The sequence below is a fragment of the Acomys minous genome (genome assembly GCF_964271855.1).
Source record: "Acomys minous genome assembly, chromosome: 3".
Classification (NCBI taxonomy): domain Eukaryota; kingdom Metazoa; phylum Chordata; class Mammalia; order Rodentia; family Muridae; genus Acomys; species Acomys minous.
The window spans coordinates 84,706,596-84,732,588 of NC_140485.1; positions in this window are offsets into that span (position 1 = coordinate 84,706,596).

Consider the following 25,993-nt stretch of genomic DNA (forward strand, 5'->3'; position numbering starts at 1 on the left):
CCATCTGTAATGTGATCCAGTGCCTTCTTGTGGCAGGCAGGCACACATGCAGGCAGAATACTGTGTAAATAATAAATAAATATTTACAAAAGAAAGAAAGAAAGAAAGAAAGAAGAAAGAAATTGTAAAATCTGGAGGTAAATGGATGGGGTTGGGAAAAAACCAAAACAAAACTTAGTGAAGTACTTTAGACCCAGAAAACCAAATAACAAATGTCAAATGTTCTCTCTCATATATAAATCCTAACTTTCAATCTTTTAGATTTGTGTTTAAATTGAAGTGCCTATAGAAGCCATGAAACTAAAAGAAAAAAAGGGGGGCCACAGCAGACGGGGTGATAAGCAAAGGAGCATAGGAGAAACAGATTGGAGATGGAGGAAGGGAGTAATTGGGGGATTTGAGGGTAGAGCAGAATCAAAAGTGAGGGGGCACTAACATTAACTGGGTTTGGAAACCCACATAAAAAGTTATTACCTATTTTATGAAAGAGACAAAATGACACAATGAGGACAAACTACAAACTTGGAGACAATATTTACAAAACACAGGTCTGTTTTAAAAGTTTGCATCTAGGGCTGGAGAGATGGCTCAGAGGTTAAGAACACTGGTTGATCTTCCAAAGGTCTTTAGTTCAATTCCCAGTAATCACATAGTGGCTCACAACGATCTATAATGAGATCTGGTGCCCTCTTCTGGTGTGTGGGCATGCATGAAGGCAGAACACTGTATACATAATAAATAAATAAAATTTTTTAAAACCTTGCATCTAATATATAGAAAGAACATTTAAACAGCTGGGTGTGGTGGCACACACCTTTAATCCCAACACTCGGGAGGCAGAGGCAGGTGGATCGATGTGAGTTCAAGGCCAGCCTGGTCTACAAGGTGAGTCCAGGACATTGTACAGTTGTCCAGGCTCAGTCTCTATAATCCACTGAACCCCTAAACTGTGGGCTTGACTAATAACAAATGATTCAATGTAGATTTATTGCTCATTGTGAATACACAAAATTTTGCAAGACATTAATGACAGGCGGTCTGAGGGGGGCTTAGGGTATGCATATGGGAACTCTCTGTACTTTCTGTTCACTTCCTTAAAATAAAAGACCAACTGTGGTTCCCAAGGCTGCCAAGGACCACAAGGAAGAGCCTGCTCTCACTTCCTCTCACCACCCTGGTTTTCACCTTCATTTTTGGCCCTGGAAATTCCCTTTAAATGTTGCGAGATAAATGGTGACTTTAAAAAGCACGTTTACCCAGCAGTTCTGGGGTGGTTCTGTTTAATCCGTTCACAGTTAGCTTGAAAAATGGAGAGCAAGGAGCTGGAGATGGTTTATATAGTACTTGACTTGCAGGCATGAGCCCCTGGCTTCCATGTCCAGCGTGCGTAAAACAGGCAAAGAAGAACACTTTGTGTTCTCGGCACTCTGGGGTTGCAGGTGAGGGTCAGGAACACACAGTCACTCTTGGCTATAGAGTTAGAAACCAGCCTGTGCTATGTGAGACCTTGTCTCAAAAAAGAAAAAAAGTAAAACAAGTAATTTCATTCACATAAGATTGTTTGGAAGGGTCAGGACCAACAGGAGGTGATCTATGCAGAAGGAAGTTAGATGACACGATAGGACCGCAATGTGATGCATGGGTCGATGGGGTACAGCTAGGCCTGCAGAAATCCGTGTTGAGAATCTTCTCCCTGTAGCTCCAGCTCCGGGTGCTCCAGTTGTTCTCCACCACAGAGCACCCTCCGTGCCCAGGCGCCAGGCTCTGGAGGGAGGAAGCATCTGGGGCAAGTCATACTATGTATTGCAAGCACTGAACATACTGTATCCACTCATCTCACTGGGGGCTCCTGTTTGCTGTAGGGTGTGATGAAACTATGGTGAAGGAAGCAGGCAAATTGGTTGCGAGCTGTGCAGGTGTCAGCCACAGTCTCCAACGACGACAACCAGAGCGCAGGGAGAAAGGTGTGGAGGAATGTGGGAGGCAGAACGGAAGGAAGGGTGGGTGGGTACGTGCGCTGCCCGCAAAAGTAGAGGCTCTGGGGCCAGTCTAAGTGTAGAGCCTGAAGCGGGCTGACTGGACCAGTCCTGAACTGATCATCTCTGATCTGGCTTTCCTCTCAGAGATGCCCCTGGATGTTGGGGCAAAGGGACATTTCAGTCAACAGCTGTACAAAGATACTCAGAGAGAGGGACCATCTCCTCAAAGAAACCAGAGAGAGGAGGAGGAGGAGGAGGAGGACTGGTGGGCTAGCTAGCACTAAAGAGATCAGAGAGAGAGAGAGAGAGGAGGAGGACTGGTGGGCTAGCTAGCACTAAAGAGATCAGCGAGAGGAGGAGGACTGGTGGGCTAGCTAGCACTAAAGAGATCAGAGAGAGCGGAGGAGGACTGGTGGGCTAGCTAGCACTAAAGAGATCAGAGAGAAGGAGGAGGACTGGTGGGCTAGCTAGCACTAAAGAGATCAGAGAGAGGAGGAGGACTGGTGGGCTAGCTAGCACTAAAGAGATCAGAGAGAGGAGGAGGACTGGTGGGCTAGCTAGCACTAAAGAGATCAGAGAGAGGAGGAGGACTGGTGGGCTAGCTAGCACTAAAGAGATCAGAGAGGAGGAGGACTGGTGGGCTAGCTAGCACTAAAGAGATCAGAGAGAGCGGAGGAGGACTGGTGGGCTAGCTAGCACAGAAGGCAGGCAGGGATCTTGAGTGCTGCCAGGGGCAAGGCTTAAGCATGAGAAGGAATGCATTCCCTGATATAAACCAGATGGCACTGTGTTCACAGCATGTGAAGTCAAGTGTCACATATTAAACAAACAGGCAAGGAAACAGCCCCGAGCTGTCCTGAGGGGACAAAGAACCTGAAAGAGATTGTGACAAGGCGGAGTCCACGTCCGCCTTCTCCTTCCCTGGTTATTACAGGTGGCTAACTTGCCTACTCTCTCCAGTGAGGAGACCAGAGCCTGTCTCCCCCTTCCGTAGTCAGGAGACCATTCCTTGCCTACTTCCTCCTTCCCCAAGACTTGGAGCAGGGCAGGGGCCCTCAACTGCATCCTCAATCATGAAGCCAGGGCACCCCTATCTCTTTACCCTCCGTTCCGAGGGTATTGTATTGGGTCATTCACCTTGAAGTCAGCAAAGCCTGGCTAAATAAAGAATCCTGTGCTTCTGGCTGATGCTAGAGGTTGACAAGATGCAGCTCACGTGTCGCCTGGGAGACTCGGGAGTCTAGGGTATTGGGACTGGTGGACACTGGCGGGGGTTTGAGAGACTGAAGAACAGAATGAAGGCTAAAAGAGACCTCTCCTCCGTCTGTTCTACAGGTGCTGCTGCCTTGAGAGACTTCTGACCTGTGAGGGAAAGGTTTTACATTTCTCAGGGGACTTTGGTGAGAAGAGCACCCAGGGAACACCTACGTGGAGATGAAAAACACGGGTCCTGTGAACCCTCTGGTGCCTTGAGGGTCAGCGGGTGATGCTCCTGAGTCTCACCAGGCTTACCTTTTTTTTTTTTGTTTGTTTGTTTGTTTTGTTTTGTTTTGTTTTTGTTTTTCGAGACAGGGTCTCTCTGTGTTAGCCTTGGCTATCCTGGACTTGCTTTGTAGACCAGGCTGGCCTCGAACTCACAGCGATCCACCAGCCTCTGCCTCCCAAGTGCTGGGATTAAAGGCGTGCGCCACCACGCCCGGCTTTACCAGGCTCACCCTTAAACATTTCCCATGAAGGGGCTGGCAGTTGCGTCTGCTCACTCTGTCACCTGAGCATGTGCCAGAGTAGATTCTAGGGCAGGAGACTGGGGTGGGGACGGGGGAGAGGCAGTGTCTAGAGGAGAAGAGCTCTTGGCTTTCTGGCTCCCATCTTCACCCTAATGGCAGGCAGCTACACAGGGTCTCCACGGCTCCCTAGGAATTCTTGCTCGTGCCCTACTGGTGGCTGGAGGGGTGCAAGGACTGCTTACCTGTGAGCTCAGTAATAGTCTCGTTGAGAAGACTCTGAGGCTGCCCAGTTAGTTTGGTGGCTGAGTCTGTGATCTCTTCATCACTTAGCCGGTCCGCCTTCCCATCTGAGCATGGGCTCCCAGTAGGGTTGCTTCTGGCTTCCCCTGAGACCCGGCAGTGGAGATCTCCAGAAGAATGTGTTGTTAGTATAGACAGCTGGTTTGGAGTGTTTTTTTATGCAGACATAGGTAACTCGGTCTATTGTTGCTTAATTTTTCATCAGAATTGTTACTAATCACAAAGTATGCATCCAACACACTGTGCACATGGGCACACTAAATAATTAGTATGACAAGCCTTAACTGCTTCCAGTGTCCAGGAAGGGCAACTTGGCACACAATAGCCCACAGTTATCAATTCTAAAAAAACAAAAACAAAACGAGAGACAGAGACAGAGAGACAGAGACAGAAAGAGAGAGAGAGACAGGGACAGAGAGAGGGAGAGAGACAGAGAGAGAGAGAGACAGAGAGAGAGAGAGAGAGAGAGACAGAGAGAGAGACAGAGAGAGAGACAGAGACAGAAAGAGAGAGAGACAGGGACAGAGAGAGAGAGAGAGAGAGAGAGAGAGAGAGAGAGAGAGAGAGACCTTTGCAAATGTTTCCTACCAGTCAGACACAAAGTTTCCTTTGATCTTTGAATTCAGATTTTCAACTCAGCCCCGCCCCCCACCCACAAGTTGCTCCTGGTAATACATGCACCTTGTGCCTTGCAGTGTCTCTCTCATGGAGCATGGTCTTATGTTCTGGAGTACTAATATATTATTTTAAATTCTAAGTTTTAGGGCCAGAGAGAATGCTCAATAGGTAAAGGCGTTCACTACAGAAGCCTGACAGTTTGAGTTCATCCTTGGAATTCATGGAAAGGTGAATGGAGAGCACCAACCCCGCATGCGCCATGGCATCCCCACACATCAATAATAAGAATAAAAGGTTCCAATTCATTCTAAATTTAAAATCTTTACTGTAACCTTGATTATCTATCTATCTATCTATCTATCTATCTATTCATCTATCTGTCTATCTATTTATCTATTTATCTATGTATCTATTTATGTATCTATCTGTCATCTGTCTACTTTTGTATTTGACACAGGGTCTGTCTTAGGGTTTCTTTTGCTGTGATGAGACACCATGACCACTGCAACTCTTATGAGGGAGAGCATTTAATGGGGGCTGCCTTATAGGTTAGAGGCTTACTCCATTCTCATCATGGTGAGAAACATGGCAGGACACAGGCAGACGTGGTGCTGGAGAGGTAGCTGAGAGCTCTACATCTGGATGGGCAGACAGCAGGAAGCCAGGGCCACACTGGAGCTGGCTCAAACATCTAAGACCTCAAAGCCCACCCTCAGTGGCACTCTTCTTCCAATAAGGCCGTACCTCCTAATTGCCACTTCCTGGTGACAAAGCATTCAAATACATGAGTCTGTGGGGGCCGCTCCTATTCGAACCACGTTTCAGTCCCTGGCCCCCATAGGCTTGCTGCCATACCATAATGAGGAAATGCATGCAGTCCAACTTCAAAAGTCCTCATAGTCTACCAGTCTCAATCCTGTTTAAAAGATCAAAATCTCTTCTGAGACTTATGGCAATCTGTTAGCTGTAATCCCCTGTAAAGTAAAAGAGCAGACCACAAACTTCCAAGATACAATGGCACAGAATATACATCACCATTTCAAAGTGGTGAAAGGGGGCTTGGTGAGGAGATATTGGACCAAGACAGGACCGAAAACCAGCCGGGCCAACTCCAAACTCTGCATCTCCATGTTTGACGTCAACTTCAGATCTCCAACTCTTTTCGGCTTTGCTGACTACAACACACTTCTTTCTTCTGGGCTCAAGTGTCCCATGGCTCTGGCATCGCCAACATTTTTGGCTCTCCCAGGCAATCCAGGCTTTACCTTCACAGCATCACACAATGGCTGCTCCGGGCCTCTGTACAGGGACACGGCAGACATATGCCTGGGCGTTCCTTAGATGCTAAGGGAGACTCCACAACCCCTTTCTTCTATCTTTGACTCTAAAGCCAGAACCATGTGGCTTGGGCTGCCGAGTTCTACCACTTGCCTGGGCTGGAACACGGCCCCCTCCTCTACTTACAGCCTCACCTGTGTTTATGGTTCCCTTCACTGTCTAAGCCTGGCTGTCTTGGAATTAGCTCTGTAGACCAGGCTGGCCCTGAACTCAGGGATATCCACCTGCCTCTATCTCCCAGAGTGCTGCGATTACAGGCTTGCACTATCACACCCAGCTAGCATCAGGGTTTTTTGTTTTGTTTTGTTTTGTTTTGTTTTTCCCCCAAGACAGGGTTTCTCTGTGTAGCCTTGGCTGTCCTGGAGTCACTTTGTAGACCAGGCTGGTCTTGAACTCACAGCAATTCGCCTGCCTCTGCCTCCTGAGTGCTGGGATTAAAGGTGTGTGCCACCATGCCCCCCCCCCTTTTCTTTTATAAACTTTTTTCTGGTGCTCCTTTTCTTCTCAAGCTGTATATTTCATTCCCCCCGCCCCCCCTTGATCAGCTTGCTCCTTTTCATTACAGATCTGTACAATACTGACACTGAAAACAAAGTAAGCCGGGTGTCACTCCTTGTTTGACCTCATAAGGTTCCTCTCAGCCCCACCCCCTAACCCCCCTGGGTACGCAGGTGAAGTATCTTCCAACACCCCTGTCCTGGCCAATTGTACATGACCACACAAATCGTGCCCCAGAGATCTTGGCCACCTTCTCCCAGGGGCATAAATACACACACACACACACACCCCAACAAATGAACCTCAGAGAGCTTTAGTTCTCTGAAGCTGTCCTGGCCATGTGTTTTTTGCTTGCCCATTCACCTCAACTGGCCAAGATCTTGCCTGTACTTACCCAGCCTGGCCAAGCTTCACTCCCTCTAGTCCAGCCTGGTGCCTAATACTGCTACTTCCTGGTGACCAAGCGTTCAAACTCATGAGTCTGTTGGGGCCATTCCTAGTCAAACCACCGTAGGGTCTCCTTCTTATGTAGTCCTGGCTATCCTAGAACTTGATATGTAGACCAGGCCTCGAAATCACAGAGATCCACCTATCTCTGCCTCCTGATTTTGTTTTAAAAATGTTTTTATGATTTAAAAAAAAATGTTTAAAAATTCAACATCTGGCTATAGAGTGAGTTCCAAAATAGCCAGGGCTACACAGAGAAATCCTGTTTTGAAAAACAAAAACAAACAGAAAACATATTTGTGACACATTGTTCAACTTGAACACCAATAATATTATTATCATTAAACCCAGATGATAATGTTTTTGAAGCTAGCCTTAGACTTGTTTTAGTTTTCCAGCCCCAGCTTTCTAAGTGCTGGGATTACAGGTGTGTGTGCATCACCCCTAGCTCCCCAATCGCACTTTTAAATGTTGCCTCTGCCTCCCTAGTGCTGCTATTAAAGGCGTGCACCACCACCACCCTGTTCACAAGTATGTTAAAAAAAAATCAAAGGCTCATTAGACTCAAGAGCTTCTGGATTTTTGTTTGTTTGGGGCAGAGGTTGGGGTTTGTTGTTATTGTTTTTGTTTTGGCTGGTTGGTTGGTTGGTTTGGGAGTATTTTTGGTTTTGGGTTTGGTTTTTTGGTTTTTCAAGACAAGGCTTCTTTGAGTTCTGGACTCACTTTGTGGACCAGGCTGGCCTCGAACTCACAGAGATCTGCCTGCCTCTACCTCCCTAAATGTTTGGATTAAAGGCGTGCACCACCATGCTTTGATTTCTTTGTTAAATTGTACTTTCATGCCTTGAGATGCTTTCATTGTTTTATTCGACTGTTTGCGTTTCCACCGTCTTTATGAAGGCATTTGTTCATATCCTCTCTAAAGGTCCTAGGACATATCGACGATTGCTATTTTGAGGTCCTTGTCTTGTGGTTCAGATAAATTGCCTTATTTCAAGGCCTGTTGCAGTATCTTTTCTGGCTTCTGGAAGAGGCATGGTTCCCTTACTTGTTCATGTTTGTGTTTCTGTACTTTGATCTAGGCATTTGGAGTTGTAATGATGCCTATATTTCTTGTTATAGATACGTGGTCTTGTATTTGTTGGTGGGCGCTCTGTTCTTTGGTTGGTGTTCCTTACTCTGTGTCTCAGGCAAGTGTGGTAGCTGTGGTATCCCTGGTAGAGAGTGCTTGGGTAGGTCAAAGGGATGCTGATGGACTAGAAGTGTAAACTGAAAGAACCAAAGGAACCCTGGGTCCTGCCAGGAGGCAGACTCTGTGGGGTGGAGGGGTGTCGGGGAAGGAGGAGGAAGTGCGTGGCAGGAGGAGCTCCGGCAAGTGGGCTGCAGCAGGGCTAAGATTAAGTCTGGCAAGACTGGAGTGAAACAGCTAGGGGGGATCCTAGCTACTTGAAACAGACCTTTGAATTAGGTCCACATGTTCAGGTAAATGCTGACCTTTGCTAGACAAACAATTGTCAGCCCCCTTTAATAGTTCTTTTCATGTATGAGATATTAAGATCTCGTATTAATGAAGTGAATGGATCTGGACGCAGCAACTTGCATCGCTGTGTCTTTGTGTACATGAGTGTTCTGTACATGTGCATTTGCACATGGAAACCAGAGGTTAACCACAGGTGCTGTCCTTCTACCTTGTTTTTTGAGATAGGGTCGGTCCTTCACTGGCCTAAGGCTTGAAGATTAGGGCTCACAGGTGACTGTTAAGTTCCCCATACAGTAAATTTTGTAAGAACTTGAAATGCAAGTTCTTAATACATTTCTAAAAATTGGCCGGGCTGTGGTGGCGCACACCTTTAATCCCAGTACTCGGGAGGCAGAGGCAAGCAGATCACTGTGAGTTCAAGGCCAGCCTGGTCTACAAAGTGAGTCCAGAACAGCCAAGGCTACACAGAGAAACCCTGTGTCTAAAAAACAAACAAAAACAAAAAACAAAACAAAAAACAAAAAGGAAAAACATTTCTTTAAAAAGTCAGTATTTCATTTAATTTACTCATTTTGTGTCCTGGAAGGGGGTATGTGCTCATGCCACAGCGTGTATGTGGAGTCGCAGGAGTCAGTGCTCGCCTTCTACCATGCAGCGGTCCTAGGATTGCACTTAGGGCATCCTGTTGGCGACGTTACCCATTGAGCCATCGTGCTAGCCAGGTTCTTATAGTTCTTCATTTTGAGAACGAGCAGCAGCAGAGACTTTTCTTCCGACCCATCCGACTGTTGACTGCGCCCACTTTCCCTTGCCTTAGAAGGGCCTTTGTCATTAACATGTCTAAGATCTGGGAGAGATACTGTTTAAGAAATGAAACAAGGGAACCAAAAATAAAGTTTCGGAAACCTTGCATTTTAGAAACGTGATGTATTAAATCTGTTTCTAACTGTATGTGTCATCTTAGCTGAGGAGTAACACCACGCCGGACGAACAGGGAGGCGGCTACCCGTGCACATAGGTACTGACCGACCAGTGACGGGTCTGGTGGATTTATCTCAGTCTCTCCACAGATAATCAAGAGAACCAATGCTGCTAAATAAAGCTCTTTTTCTCATGGAGTTGGTCTCTACACTGTGCCTTAGGAAGATGTTTATCCTGCGTGTTCTGCTTGTGGGAGTTAACCATTGGTTCACTGTGATGCTAGTGGCTGCTGCTGGGAGTGTTAGCTGTGGCACATCCCATCCCTTCTGCACCAGAGTGACAGAGCCAAAAGCCACTTGTAATGGGCAGCACCCCAACTTACTGTTATTATTATTTCTGGTCCCAAAAAAAAAAAAATTAGACCAAATGCCTCACACATGTTAAGTAATGCTCCAAAACTGATCTACACTGCCAGAGCCCCCATTTCATTTTTAAAAAATATTTCCTAGATTTCCAGTATTCTTTTCACAAAATTCAGAAGTCAGTGATAGCATTTCTTCCATCAGGAAAAATGGCTGCTTATGAGTTTGTGAGATAGAGGGCTGGGGATCTTGCTACGTGGTAGAATGTGTGCTTAACTCACACAGGCTCCTGTCTCTAACACCAAAAGAGAGAAACACACACACACACACACACACACACACACACTAGAAACTTGCCTCCGATAAGTTCTCCTCATGTTGCCTAGTTGGTTGTTTTCCCAAGTGTCTTGATCATAGCTACATAAAGGAAATGCACTTAGAATCTCTTTCTGGCAGGCTAAGAGATGGCTCAGTAGTTAAGAGCACTTGCTGTTCTTCCAAAAAAACCCTGAGTTCAGTTTCTAGAACACAAATTGGACAGTTACAACAGCCTGGAACTCCAGCTTCAGGGAATCTGACGTCTTCTTCTAGCCTTCGCAGGCACACAATACCACATATCCACAGAGACGTGTATACACTTATATAAACAAAAACTCTCTCTTGCTGGGTGGTGGTGGCACACGCCTTTAGTCCCAGCACTTGGGAGGCAGAGGCAGGAGGATCGCTATGAGTTTGAGGCCAGCCTGGTCTACAAAGTGAGTCCAAGACAGCCAAGGCCACACAGAGAAACCCTGTCTCGAAAAACCCAAACCCAAACCAAACCAAACAAACAAAAACAAAACAAAACAAAACTGTATCTTTAGAATTTCGTCCTGGCCTATGGACCTACAGCATCTCATGAGGGAGTCTGAACTTTGGAGCACCGCGTTTCCAGTGCCTGCCAGCCACTGCTGAAAAGTGGGTATGCCATTAAAGTCTCCTTTTTGAGAGAAAAAAGAGCTAGCCATAGAGATAAGCAGGAAAGTCAAGGGTCATGGGCCCAGGGTCACCTGGCCAGGACTGTAGCTTCTGTCATGCTTCCCTTTATCCATTTTTTAAAAAATGATTTCCTTTTATTCTATATGTATGAATGCTTTGTCTGCATGTGTGTATGTGCACTACTTGTGTGTATGGTGCCCATGGAGGTCAGAAAAGGGCATTTGCTGTAACTGGAGACGCAGACAGTTGTGAGCTGCCTTGTGGGTTGCTGGGAACTGAACCCAGGTGTTCTGCAAAAGCTGAAGATGCTCTTAACCACTGAACCACCTGACCAGCCTCTTACGCCGTGCTTGTCAAGCGCACCACTCAGGGCTTGGAAGCAAGTCTCTCCTGGCTGGTGGTCCTGGGGCCAATGTGTGATTATTTGGAATCTGGCTTAACTTATATGCTGTTCATTTTGTTTTTCACTTAGCAGCTTTGTGTTAGCAGAAAGTCCACTCACTGGAGGATTTGCCTGGGATTTCTGTAATAAAATAGAAGGATTTGCAGCAAGCGCTGAAAGAACCCTCTGCAAAAGTGGTATTTTCCAAGCGATTATAAAGCCTGGAACATATTGTCGTGCTGGGGCTGTGGGCCTAACTTCCTCACTGAAAGGCAGTAACAGATGTACCCTGTTAATGTCCAGTGATTAAATGTCACTCAGAGCCCCTCCCTGTTTACACAACCCGGCCCTTGCGTTCTGCAGCCCCGGTGGTACTGCTGTCTGCAAACTTCCCATTTCCCGAAGACTATGGGCCTTCCCCAGATGTGAGCTTTGGGTCCACAGCAGCCATGCCTTGCTTTATCCTACCCTCACCTAGGGAGACACTTAGGGACAATGAGACCTATGTCCACAACTGAAAATTACAACCCGCAAGGTCATGGGCTCCGGAGAGGGGCTGCGCTAACAAGAAATGCAAAGGAAGAAATGGTGACGAAGGCGTTAAGAGATGCTGGCATCGCGGTCCCCTCTGGGATTTGTCCCAAGGGGAGAACTAAACAGAAGTTAGTACTTTGATGGTAGTTGGCTGCCGTAAGAGAGAGAAACTGAGAACGTCTCAGAAGCTCCTAAATGTTAATTCATTCAGTGGATTCGACAAGGTGTGGCCATTTAATGAACACTTGGCTAAATGTGGCCAACTGACCCACAGTTTTTGTTTTCATTATTCTCACCAAAATTAAAACATGAAAACATAAAACAAAAGTTAAAAGCAGAGAAAATGGGAGAGGAGAAAAGGCAACCAAAACAGTGATGCCCACAGAAATGTAAAGGCAGAAGAGAGCCGGGCGTGGTGGCACACGCCTTTAATGCCAGCACTTGGGAGGCAGAGGCAAGTGGATCTCTGTGAGTTCAAGGCCAGCCTGGTCTACAAAGTGAGTCTAGAACAGCCAAGACTACACAGAGAAACCCTGTCTCGAAAAACAAACAAACAAACAAAAAAACCCAAACAAACAAAGAAGAGGAGGAGGAAGAGGAGGAGGAAGAGGTCAGAAGAGAGTGTCAGATGCCCTGGAACTGGAGTTATGCATGGTTGTGAATCACCATGTAGATGCTGGGAACTGAGCCCAAGTTCTCTGCAAGAGGAACCAGGGCACTCAGCCACTGAGCCATCTCTCCAGTCCCTTAAAACAAACTTTAGAATGATGAAGAAAGAAACCCTTAAAATCAGTATGTGAAAGTGAGTTGTCACTTCTAAGGGATCTTCATTAAGATGGACAGGTTTCAAGCACACATTTTTAATCCCAGCACTCGGGGGGCAGAGGCAGGTGGATCTCTGAGTTTGAGGCCATCCTGGTCTACAGAGTGAGTTCTAGTACAGCCAGGGCTACACAGAGAAACCCTGTCACAAAAAAAAAAAAAAAAAGAAAGAAAGAAAGAAAAAAAAAAGAAAAAATACTTCCAATTGAGAATCTTCCAGCTGATGGAACTGTTCTCATTTGAAAGCACAGGAGAAATTAAAACAGACAGACCAAGGCTGAGGCAATTCATTGGCACTAGACAGTGTCCAAAAGCCCAGAATCCTGAAGGGCAAGGTGGAAAGATGCAAGACAGTCACGTAACGTCATATGAAGGATCAAGTATTTCAACAAAGGTCGATGCGATTTTAAAAGTTACTACTACTCTAGTGACAGTTTGTAACTTTGCTGTCTTCCATATGACTTAAGGAACTATTATATGTTTTGTTTTTTGATAGATTGACCCCAAACTCACAATCCTGTCTCAGCCTCCTCAGTGCTGGGGTTGCAAGCATGGACCATCATATCCAGCTTGAAACAAAAAGGTATCTGTTTACATTTATTTGTAGGTTTGTCTGGTTGGTTGGTTGGTTGGTTTTTCAAGACAGGAGTTCTCTGTGTAGTGCTGACTGACTGTCCTGGAACTCACTGTAAGACCAGACGGGGTTCAGACTCAGAATTCTGCATCCTGAGTGTGCACTTCCACTACTCGGCTCATCTTTTTAAATTATTGATCTGAAAGATACTATCACTTTAATTTGGTTCCTAACTCCACATTCTTCTTTCTACGTAATTTAAGGGAACAATTTACATAAAAATAAATGTTCATTTAAGAGTCCAATATATCATAATAATATCTTTTTGTAGCATTAACAACTGAAAACAAAGGGCACCATTCTGGAAAAGGAATGTTTTGTACTGTTGTTTCTAGAAGCATAAATGACATGTCACATAAAATTATGTCAGGAGAGTTACTCCTTGGTCACCATGAGGTTCAATCTTTTTGCCTTTCTGAGTATCTTTTTCTTCTCTTTTGTCTTTCTTTTGGGTGCTTTCTCTAGTTCTTGGGGCTTCCTTACTCTTTTTCTTTTTGGTTTTTGTTAATGTCCTGAAACTCACAGAAATCCACCTGCCTCTGCCTTCCAAGTGCTGGGATTAAAGGTGTGCATTACCACACCCCAGCCATTTCTGTTTCTCTAAAGCTCCCTCCCTACCCCTGTGGCTGCTTGTCTATGCTTAACTCAAACCAGCATGGCTCTCTCTCTCTTTCCCCCTAAAACTTTTTACCTATGAATCTAAAATAATCTTCTCTTTAAAACAAAACAAAGGTGTTTAAAACAAAACACTAAATAAAATCCATGATCTTTGGTTAAATTCTGGAGCCTGGAAGTCCATAATCAAGGTGGTAGCTGGGGCTGGAGAGATGGCTCAGTGGTTAAGAGCGCTGTCTGCTCTTCCAAAGGACCCGGGTTCAATTCCCAGCAGCCACACGGCAGCTCACCAACTGCCTGTAACTCCAGTTCTACTGGGTCTGACACTCTTACAACAATGCACATAAAATAAAATAAAATTAAATAAATTTTTTTAAAAATATGGTGGTGGGGTCTGGGCTCTGAAGTCGTCTAATGGCATCTCTCCACAGCTTCAGAGAGATGGCCGCCGCCTCGCTGTGTTCTCCACGGCCCTTGTCTCTTGTTCCTTCCCTCTCTCTCTCTCTCTCTCTTTTGGACACCAGTCTTATTGGATTAAGGTCCCACTCTTGTGACCTATTTAGTCTCAGTTACCTTGTAAAAGACCCTGTCATGTTGGGGATGAAGGCTTCAACCTATGTGCATTGGGAGGATTCTGCCAGGATTTGTGCTAAGTTTCTATCTCTGAGACCAAATTGTCTGACACAGACAAAGGAGGGCTGATGGTTTGACCTCAGGGTTTCAGAGCGTTTTCTCCCTTGTGCAGGGGGACGGTGTGCCAGAGCAGGGCAGCTAGTGCTGAGGCTGGCCAGGGAGCAGAAAGGACGGGTTGCTCATCTATGCTCGGCTGGCTTTCCTTCTTTTTGTCTTTTAACTTGTCTAGCCATGTACCCAGAGTGGTGCCACCCACATCCAGGATGGATCTTTTGGCCTCAGTGAAGCCTCTCTCAAGAGGTCATATTTTTCTTTTTCTTTTCTTTTCTTTTCTTTCTTTCTTTCTTTTTTCTTTTTCTTTTTCTTCTCTCTCTCTCTCTCTCTCTCTCTCTCTCTCTCTCTCTCTCTCTCTCTCTGTGTTTCAAGACAGGTTTTCTCTGTGTTTCCCTGGCTGTCCTGGACTCGCTTTGTAGACCAGGCTGGCCTCACAGCAATCCTCCTGCCTCTGCCCCCCTGAGGGCCACCACCGCCCACCTTTCAGGAGGTCATTTTCGATGAAGCAAAAGGAGCTCAGAGCTGTGGGTGGGAGATGCTTATGCACGGCTCACAGTGGTCGCAGGCTTCAGTAAGTCACTGGACAAGGCAGTTCAGGGAAGAGTACAACAGCATCTGCGGCTGATACAGATGGGGCCCCGGGCCCTGCGGCTACCGTCTCATAGTTGAACAGCAAGTCCCAGTCACGGGGTCTTTCTGCATCCTCCCCGCCACTGTAGAGGGTGTGGTCACTTCTTGCTCACTGCACACAGGAAGGAAGCTGCACAGTCTCTAGATCTGAATATCACCGCCTTTCAGTGTCCAGGACCTGGCAAATAGCCAGGGTGGTGATGGTGCCTGCCTTTAACCCCAGCCCTCGGGCGGCAGAGACAGGAGGATTTCTGAATTTGAGGCCAGCCTAGTCAACAGAGCAAGTTCCAGGACAGTCAGGGCTTTACAGAGAAACCTTGGCTTGAAACACAAAACAAGCCGGGTGTGGTGGCACACGCCTTTAATCCCAGCACTGGGGAGCCAGAGGCTGGTAGATCGCTGTGAGTTCGAGGCCAGCCTGGTCTACAAAAGCGAGTCTAGGACAGCCAAGGCTACACAGAGCAACCCTGTCTAGGAAAAAAACAAAACAAAACAAAATGAACAAAAACAAAAAACAAAAAACAAAACGAAAACAGTACCAGGTAAAAAACAAAAATTCACCAAAGTTCAAGAAGTTGGCATAAAGTGGCTTAGTGTGTGACTATAACCTACATACACCTTCTTACTGGCTGCCCCGTACCATGTCAGGACTACAAAGGGAACTGAAATTGATCTCTTATTGATTACTGATTCTTCTCCAGAGGATAAGTGTTAGAAGGAGAAGTAATGCCATTGTTTAAACAAATACTGCACAGACACAGTCTTTAGTAAGACTGTAATCAGCTTTACCCACTTTCCATCTAATCTGATTGAAGCAGATTTTCTACAAAATCTTTTTTTTTTTTTTATTTTGCTGCTATTAAAAGATCATCTGTTTGGATTGGCCTCAAACTCCTAAGTTACTAGGTCCAATACGTAAGTTCACAGATGATTTAACCAGAAGCTAAATTAAAACAGAAAAAAAAGAGGGGGATTTTCCTATCTAGTGGAATTTGCGGGGCGACTAACAGGTACTGCGTTATTGAATGCATTTAGCCTATTTTCCAGCTCTTGGTTGTAAGTCTGGCCCTCTGCACTTACTCCAAAATAATTATCCTTTAATACTCTTATAAATGAACTTTTAGCTTTATCTTCCATTAATTCTACGTAAAAAGCCAAGCCATCTAGATAAAGATTTTAACCCTTCCGTGCTCTTCTCTATTACAGAGGTAAAGTGGGAATTTCACCACACCCCAGCGTATGCATGAACTTGAATTTCAGTTACCTACCTTTCCTCCCTGTCCATGGGAGACTCACAGTATGTATGTGGAACAGCTCAGCTGTGGGTCCTAGCATCTCCTGTGGGGAGGGCATACTCTGCATCTTCCCGTCGCTGCCCACAGTGAGACTAGCAGTATCCAAGACACGGATGCTTGGCTGAAAGGAGCCCACTGCAAGGCCAGATAGCCGAGGCAGGTGTCTTCCTTCATCCTTGCTATACACTGGGGAAGGTCCCAGCAAGACACCAAACACCTTGGCAGCAGTAGGACAACGCTCTGGGCCAGACTGACTTGAATCTCCAAGCCTCACAGGGCTAAGATGTGGTTATACATCCTGGGCATCAGACTCGGCCTCCTTGGCTCTGGACTTGTAATGTGAAAATGGCCTCAGTTTTTATTCCATAGGTGAATGGACAGTATGGTTAGAGCAAGGTGAGCGAGCACTCAGCACAGTACCAGTAAAATCCTCCGTGCAGGTGCTGCCTAGCCTTTCCTACCGACTCCATGTATCTGGTCGTGCGAACAATTTCTCATCCAAACTGCAAAAGGGTTTTGTCTGGTCTGGGAGCTCACTGAGAAACAGTGGCTCTGGGAGCCCCCCTGAGCCACAGGCCGGGATCTAGGTGCGGTCTCCTCTGGTGTGGGCTCAGGTCTACAAAGCCACTGACTCAGAAACAGAGTTGCTACACCAAAGCCAGCTGGGTGGGTGATGTACTGTTTAGGCTCCTCTTTCTCCTGTCCCACTGTCCTTGCTACTACAGTTCCCTGAACTAGGGAAGGATTCATTAGCTGTGGCTGCTTAGGTCCAGCCTCGTTTCCCTAGGAACGAAAGCAGAGCCACCTCCAACGGCTTCGGCTTTGTTTTCCAGCTTCACTTTGGATGGCTTCTCCCTGTTAGTCACCAGACACCACCTTTGACCAAACCCCACCTAGAGCTGAGTTATTGTGCCCTCGGGGAGGAGGCAGAAGCATCTACCAGCTTATTCTGGAGTGTTCTCTAAGCAGATGTAAGAGTCTGTCTAGCAAGTGTTTCCACTCTCTCTGCATTCCAGCGAGGCCCCACACTACACTTCATCTTCAGGAGCAACAAAATGGAAAGAGAAAAGGGCCCCCCACCTCCATCCCTCCCACCTCACCCCCCCCACCCCCCACCCCCCACCCCGGCTTCCTGGGGAGATGGAGAAACCAGAACAGCTCAGAATGGATATCCCAGTCTGGGGACTGAGGCAGCAAGGTTAAGTCAGGAATCACTGTGTAGGGCTTGTTGAGGTGTACGCTGCACATCAGCCACTCATCCTGGCAGCCATATCAGCGTGGAGCCATGCTGAACAAGCCAGTTTCAGTTTCCTGAGGGATCCAGGAACAGGTGTCGGGAATATGTTTTCACAGGGGACTCGAGGGCAGCCTCTAATGGGAAAACTTGATCGGGGGGAATCCATCCATCCATCCCGTTAGAGGCTTAAGGGGTGCCCAACCTTTTGACACAGAACCATGACACTGTCCTCTACAAAGCTCATGCTCAAGAACCGTGTAATTAGTCTGGTATGGTGACTCGAACCTTTAATCCCAGCACGTGGGAGGCAGAGGCAGGTAGAGCTCTGTGAGTTCAAGGCCAACCCGATCTACATAGTGAGTTCCAGGCCAGCCAAGGCTACATAGTAAGACTCTGTCTCCAATCTAATGGTTATGTTACCGCCACCCCAAAAAAATGCAAAAGAAACTTAAAAATCTCACGAGAATGTGTTTGTAAAATTGTGTGGTGCCACATTCATAGTCACACTGGAGTATTTGCAACTCACAGGCTCTACTTTAGAGCACATTTAGTTTGTTTCTATTGCTATAACTAAAAAACCTTAGGCTGAGTAACTTAAAAACAACAGAAAGTTACTGCTCAAAGTTCTAGGACCAGGGCAGTCCAAGATCACAGAGTTAACAGACTCGGTGTCTGTTCAGATTTGTCCTTATCGTCAGAGGCTGGAACCAGACATGAAAATGGTTGAAATGAGACCCACACACACAAGCAAAGCTCCCTTGTGGGGACTTCACTTAAAGCTGATCAACTTGAGGGAGCTGGTCTTAGCCAGAGGTGGCCCAGCTGCTCTTTGAAGGGACAGATTTTTTTTTCAGACAGGGTTTCTCTGAGTACCCCTGGCTGTCCTGGAACTCACTCCGTAGGCTAGGCTGGCCTTGAACTCACATGGATCCACATGCCTCTACCTCCCAAGTATTGGCATTAAAGGCGTGTGCAACCACTCCTGGCTAGAACAGACCCTTTATTTTATTTTCTAGGATAGGTTAGAGTTTGGTACTTATCCACTGGCCATAGACATGGTTTCAAAAGATGTTTTCTTTCCTGGGTGCAAAGATCCCAAGCTAAAGCAGTAACAAGCTGAGTTACTCCCAGAGCTGGCATCATCACCTTGAGTAAACATCTTGGTCTTGTGGTAAGGCTGAGGGCTTATGGGGCCTTGACCAGTGGATGCAGAGCATGGGCCATGTCTGCACCAAAGGCAATAGGCCGAGCTCACCCTGTGTTACAGTCTCAAATGCAGTGTGTCTACATGTGGAGCTGAGTGGAGTCAGACTCGAGTTATGACAGCAATTGGGACAGATACACTGTGAAGGCAAAGATGACAAGTCTTTTATGCCATTTTTAGTTACCCATCGCACATCTGTGGGTTCCCTTGAGGAGTCAGTGGGTTTGTTTGTTTAGCAAAAATGGCTTTGAATTTTTGCAAGTTACCTTGGGAACAGCTGTAGTCCACACATCAGGGCTGTGATCTATGGTGGAAGCTAACTACACATCGCTCAGCTGCATGTCCTCCAATTTTGAGATTTTTAAGTTAATGACAAGCAAATGCTGTGATTTTGCTCCAACAGTTGACAGATTGTCTGCCATATGAGTTGATTCTGGAGGCTTACCAAGTGCATTTTTCCTTGTTAGTAATCCCCTTATTTTTGTCATTTGTGTGGCCATCTCCGGCACCACCGGTTTTAGCTTGCTTAGTCATAAGTGGCTCTTGGTCTGTAGACATTCTGGCCTTGTGGCTTAATCTGCTGTTTTATAACAAAGCTGTAGAAAGCATGCTCTCTCTCTCTCTCTCTCTCTCTCTCTCTCTCTCTCTCTCTCTCTCTCTCTGTGTGTGTGTGTGTGTGTGTGTGTGTGTGTGTGTGTGTGTGGCTGTGCATGCACGTGTGCACAGCCATGCACGTGCCATGCTTCATATGTGGATGTCAGAAGGCAGCCTCAGGTATGGGTCCTCTTGTCCAGCCTTGTTTGAAACAGGGTCTATTTGTTGTTCACTGCTGTGCACACCAGAATAGCACACCACAGGCCTCTAGGGATCCTTGTGTCTCCATCTCCTACCCTCCTGTGTGAAAACTGGGATTGTAAGATGTGTATGCTAACACACGCGACTTTTACAGAGGTTATGGGGTTTTGAACCAAGGTCCCTATGTTTACATGGTAAGCCCTACCCACTGAGAAATCTTCCCAGACATAAAGCATGCTTTTGATGGGAAGCAGATTAGAGTCCTGGTGTTTATCTGCCTTTTATCCTCTTGTGATGGAGCCTAAATGCTTCACTCACAGATTGTACCTCCTCAGCATCCTGGCAGCATAGAAGTCAGTGGGATGCAGACACTGTAGTATCCTTATATGGCAGAAGACACTAAAAGTCTTCCCCACTGTGACACCTAGTTACTTGACACAACTTAGAATCATCTGGGAAGAGAGACTCCATGAGGAACTATCTACTATGGGTTGGCATGTAGACATGTCTGTAGGGGATTGTCTTCATTAGTTAATTGACATGGAAAGACCCAGCCCACTGTGGGCAGCACCATTCCCTAGGCAGAGAGTCCTGAACAGAGCATTTAGGTTGAGCACGAGCGAGTTCATGTATGTTCTTGATTGTAGATGTGATATAACTAGCTGAAGTCCTTGCCTTGACTTCGGCACAGTGTTTGATCTACTATAACCTGTAATTGTAGGCTTAAGTAAAACCCTTTTTTCCTAAATTACTTTTTGTCGTGATGTTTTGTTTTACCACAGCAAGAGACATGAAACTAGGATACTCAGTAATCCTATTGTGAGCTCAGAACTCTCACAACTTCACTGTCTATTAAAGACTTCATCTCTTGAGCTGGAGAGATGGCTCAGAGGTGAAGAGCACCAGCTGTTCTTTGAGAGGCCCTGAGTTCAATTCCCAGCAACCACATGGTGGCTCACAACCATCTGTAATAGGATCTGGTGCCCTCTTTTGGCATGTAGGTGTATGTGCAGGCAGAACTTTGTATGCATAGTAAATAAATAAATCTTTTTTAAAAAAAGACTTCACCTCTTGTTTCTGTCACACTGGGTTTTAGGGTTCAACATATGAACTAGAGGTCACTGACACAAGGCAAAGCATAAACAAAGGCTTCTTCAGGAACCCCAAAACTAGACATCTGAAAGAATCAACAACAACAACAACAACAACAAATGCAGAAGAATGGAGACACAGGGTGAAGCCTTATCCAGAAAAGAGAATTTCTGATTCAGTAATTTTTGTTAAGCTGGAAACATTGTGTATAAAGGGTCACATGAGACATCCTAGTTAGGCTGCTTTGAGGTTTCAAAAGCCCAGTCATTCTTCTCCCTCTGCCTCATGCCTGTGGATCAGACAGAGCTCTCAGCTCCTGCTCCAGCACCATGCCTGCCAACTGCCATGTTTCCTGCCATGATGGCTATGGGCTCACCATCTGAAGTGTAAGCAAGGATCCAATTAAATGTTCTTTTTATAAGTCGCTTTGGTGTGGTGTCTTGTCACAGCAATAGAAAAGTAACCAGGACACTAGGGATGCGTCCTGGGCTCTCAAGCAGCCCCAGAGGAAGGACCTCAGGGCTAGGACACCTTCTCTCTGGAAGCCTACAGGAAGCACCTCCCTTATACTTCAAACAACCAATCATATACTTTCAGACAAGATTTACAATTGAATCATAATGCTGCAATACACCCAGGTTAGGGTAGGGTAGCTCTGATGGCTGCTAAGAGTCTTTCCACCAAACATTACTAGGGGAAAATTAAAGTCCGCACAGAAGGGAGCAGGGCCACAGAACCTTGTCAACATATAAATAACAACACTCACCCTTTCTTCATTTTTCTCCCTCTTTCAGGTAATTTTTCTCTATAGATTCTTTCATTAGTTTTGAAGGCAGAGGCTCTTAGCTAGGAAGCTCTTCGCAGATTTCTTCTGGCTGGGGAGACCCACATGTTTACTGCAAACTTAAGAAATTGTTGGCTAGGAAAGGAATCTTCCTAAAAGCATTTTCTGATCATTGTTACAGAAGTCAATCCTCTCTCCTAGATTAGAGATAAAGTCCTGATTACTAGAGCGAATTCCACACTCATCCCCCAAAGGCATAATCCCCATCCCAATCAGTTGATCACAGAGCATACACACCCCTGCAATGTCATGTGTTAATGTGAGGGAATCTTATAGAAATCTGATTTTTTGCCAGTGTGGTGACACACACCATTAATCCCAGCCCTTGGGAGGCAGAGGCAGGTAGATCACTGTGAGTTCGAGGCCAGTCTTGTCTACAAAGCAAGTCCAGGACAGCCAAGGCTCCACAGAGAACCCCTGTCTCAAAAAAAAAATCTGATTTTTTTTCCTATAAGGGGCAGAGCTCAAAACAACATAACGTAGCCACATAGTCACCAGACACAATATAAGCTGCTCATCCATTCCACATGGACTCTCAACTGCATCTCATTTTAGAAATAAGTATGATCTGGGCTGGAAAGGTAGCTCAGAGGTTAGGAGCACTGACTGCTCTTCTGAAGGTCCTGAGTTCAATTCCCAGGAACCACATGGTGGCTCAAAACCATCTATGATGAGACCTGATGTCCTCTCTTCTGGCGTGTTGGCAGAATACTGTATACATAACAAATAAATAAATCTTTAAAAAAAAACATGAGCACTTTCTAAAGTGGCTCTTGGTCTCTGGTTATAAAAGTCTCTGTGTCTATCATGGGAAATAAAAAAATAACAGTTGTTGATAAGCCTTTGATTATAAACAAGCCATGTTAACAATTTTGGTATATTCCTTGTATGCGTGTGTGTGCATGTGTACACTCACATGCATGCACACTGGTTTTTTGTTTGTTTTTGAGACAGGGTCTCCCTACATAGCCTTGGCTGTCCTAGAACTTACTATATAGACCAGTCTGGCCCCAAACTCATAGAGATCCACCCGCCTCTGCCTCCTTCTGGGATTAAAAGTGTGTGTCACCAACCCTGGCTTAATATTTTACATTTTAATACTTTTCAGTCCATACACAATTTAATAATTCTGAATTGTAGTGCAGGGACAATTTGTTTACTGCCTTCTTCACCTTGCATCGTTTGACGTTTTCTTCATGTGTACCTAGTATGGGATTCATATATGTACATTCATGTTCACATATGTGTGGATCCACACATTGTGCAGTGCACATGCACACACATGTGAGTTTGTGTAGAGACTGAGACTGAGCAGTTTTGGAAGTTTTGGTTTCTTTGTTTTTTGTTTTGGTTGTTTTGGTTTAGTTTGGTTTGGTTTTTTTGTTTTTGGTTTTTCAAGACAAATTCCTCTGTATAGCCTTGCCTGTCCTGGACTTGCTTTGTAGACCAGGCTGGCCTTGAACTCACAGAGATCCACCTGCCTCTGCCTCCTGAGTGCTGGGATTAAAGGCGTGCGCCACCACTGCCCAGCTTGAAAGGTTTATTTATTATCATGTATACAGTGTTCTGCCTGCATGCTAGAAGAGGGCATCAAGTCACTTTATAGATGGTTATAAGCTACCATGTGGTTGCTGGGAATTGAACTCCGAACCTCTGGAAGAATAGTCAGTGCTCTTAACCGCTGAGCCATCTCTCCAGCCCTTCATTTCTTTGTAAACTCAGTTATGTTACGTAAAAAAAAAATTGTTTTAATCCCAAGTGTGGGAGAGAGGTGTGGTCTATGACTCTGAGGGAGATAAATAGGAGAGCCCAAAGAGAGTGGCATGTGGTGGTGGAGTGTGGCATGACTGTGTGGTGGCTTGGAGAGAGGTAGAGACTGCTTGCTGTGTTTGCTGTTGACAGAGATTGGTACTGCCCCAAAGGAACCCCTTTGGCCCTAAATGCCAGGAGAAGTAAAAGGGTCTTTGCCCCTTCTTTCGACTAACCTTCCCTCTCATACCCAGGGTTAAGGGGTTGGTGGCAGGGAGGTAGAGGCTTCAGCACCCCAAATAAAATAGAGTTTAAAAACAAGCATCAATGGAAGCAAGATCTCTTAGTTGAACCCAGAGCTTACTGATGTGGCTAGCCTGGCCAGTCAGCCTCGCTCTGAGGTGAACCCGAGCTTACTGATGTGGCTAGCCTGGCCAGTCAGCCTCACTCTGAGGTGAACCCAGAGCTTACTGATGTGGCTAGCCTGGCCAGTCAGCCTCGCTCTGAGTATCCCATGTCTCTGCCTTCTGAGGATTACAACTAGAGTTGGCAGCCATGCCTGCTCGGCAGCCACATGCTCTGGAGAGCCCAGCTTCAGGGCCTCGTGTTTGTGCAGCAAACGTTGAGCCGTGGAACCATGTCTACAGCCCCTGTTTTACTGGTGTTTTAACTGTTCTGTAAGCATATGTGTTAAGCTGTAAGTGATAGACAAACACCAGAGACGATCAATTCAGAGGGAAAAAAGGCTTTTTTTGGCTCAGTTTGGGAGACTTCAGGTGGTGAAACAACGTATCATAGAAGGAATAATTTTATGGTCAAGGAGCAAAAGAGATCTGGGTTCTGCACCTGCTTCTAGGGCAGGTCTCCAGTGACCCCAAACTGTCTAGGCCTACCTCCCAACAGTACCAAGCTAGGACAAAGCTTCTAACAAGGGCCCTTTGGAGGACCAATAAAGTTTCAAATGGTGACAGGAAGTAAATAGTTGTAACATTACATTGCTTAGGGAATAACAAGAAAATTTTCTTTAAAAAAATTTTTTTTTATTTGATTTTAATTTATGTTCATTGGTGTGGGACTGTCAGATCTTGGAGTTACAGGCAGTTGTGAGCTGCCATGTGGGTGCTGGGAATTGAACCCGGGTCCTTTGGAAGAGCAGGAAGTGTTCTTAACCACTGAGCCACCTCTCCAGCCCCTAAGAAAAATTCTTTTTGTTTGTTTTTTGTTGTTGTTGTTGTTGGTGGTTTAGTTTTTGTTTTTTGTTTGTTTTGTTTGTTTTTGAGACAGGGTTTCTCTGTATAGCCTTGGCTGTCCTGGACTTGCTTTGTAGACCAACCTGACCTTGAACTCACAGCAATCCACCTGCCTCTGCCTCTCGAGTGCTGGGATTAAAGGCTTGTGACACCATGCCCAGCAAGAAAAATTCTTTAGCGTGGTCAGCATACATGCAATTTTTTTTCCAAGTAGTTTCAACCGTTTCAGTCTTCAAACAGGCACTTGCAGATAGAGAGGGCCAACTATCCTTGTGCTCAAATCCTAGTCTTAGGTGTGCTTTAGGGGAAGCCAAATCAAACAAGTGACCAAGCCAAGGTGCACCCCAGCCCCATCTGAGACAGGGTCCACATTTAACTCTGATCCAATTGTCAGCCCTCGGGGAAGTCACTCACAAGTGGCTCTCACTAAGCATGCCTGTGGCAGCCACGGAGTCTCAGCATGCCACCGGCTGCCGCCAGTGTTGCCTTTCTGACACACGGGCACTGGACACCTTCTCTGCCTGGTAGGAAGGAACAGGTATTTCCACATCTCCACTGTACATCTTGGGTCACACTTGTGTCCACACTTGGGTTCACATCTTTTCATGCCAAGTCCCCATGCTTGTGACCTCAAGCAACCTGTCAAACCAGCCTGCCTGCACCATAGACTTAAAAGCCATCTTCTGGTGAAGACAAACTGTTGGAGCCCAGGAAGTGCCACACAAACCTCTCAGACACCGGTCTCAGCTGGATATTGATGACTTATTTGAATGCCTTTTCCAAGCTGATCAATCAGGGCCACAGCAAGAACTCAGGAGCCTAACTGTGACCTTTACCCGTTTTTAGGGCAGTCTTTTATAGGAAAACCAAGGGCAGAAGACAGGGGCTGGGGCAGTGATATATTTTGGCTAGCGGTACAAAGCAATACTGCATCACTTTGGCTAACTAGGCAAAGTATCATCAGCTGACCTTTAATCTGATTGGTGGTGAGTGAGGTGGTGGTTAGGGTTTTTCAGTGTACATTCAAAGTGTAGCCAGGTGTATAGATACAAAAGTGCAGCCAGAGTGCTGCTGTCCTGGAACTCGCTCTGTAGACTATGCTGGCCTCGAACTCACAAAAATCCATGTGCTTCTGCCTCATGAGTGCTGGGATTAAAAGCATGAGCCATCATCAGCCAGGCGTGGTGGTGCGTGCCTTTAATCCCAGCACTTGAGAGGCAGAGGCAGGCAGATCACTATGAGTTCAAGGCCAGCCTGGTCTACAAAGCGAGTCTAGAACAGCCAAGGTTACACAGAGAAACCCTGTCTCGAAAAACCCAAAAACAAAAAACAAACAAAAGTGTGAGCCATCATGCCCAGTGAGAAACCATGTCTTGAAGGAAAGAGAGAGAGAGAGAGAGAGAGAGGAGCGGACAGAGAGACAGGGACAGAGAGACAGAGACTCAGATCCACATGTTGGTACAAAGAGCACTTTGTTCACTAAGCCATCTTCCCAGCTCAAGAAGCAAATTTGTAAATTGGAATGACTCAAAGCAAGAGTTGTTAAATTTAGGAGTCTTTGAAGTTTTCTTAAAA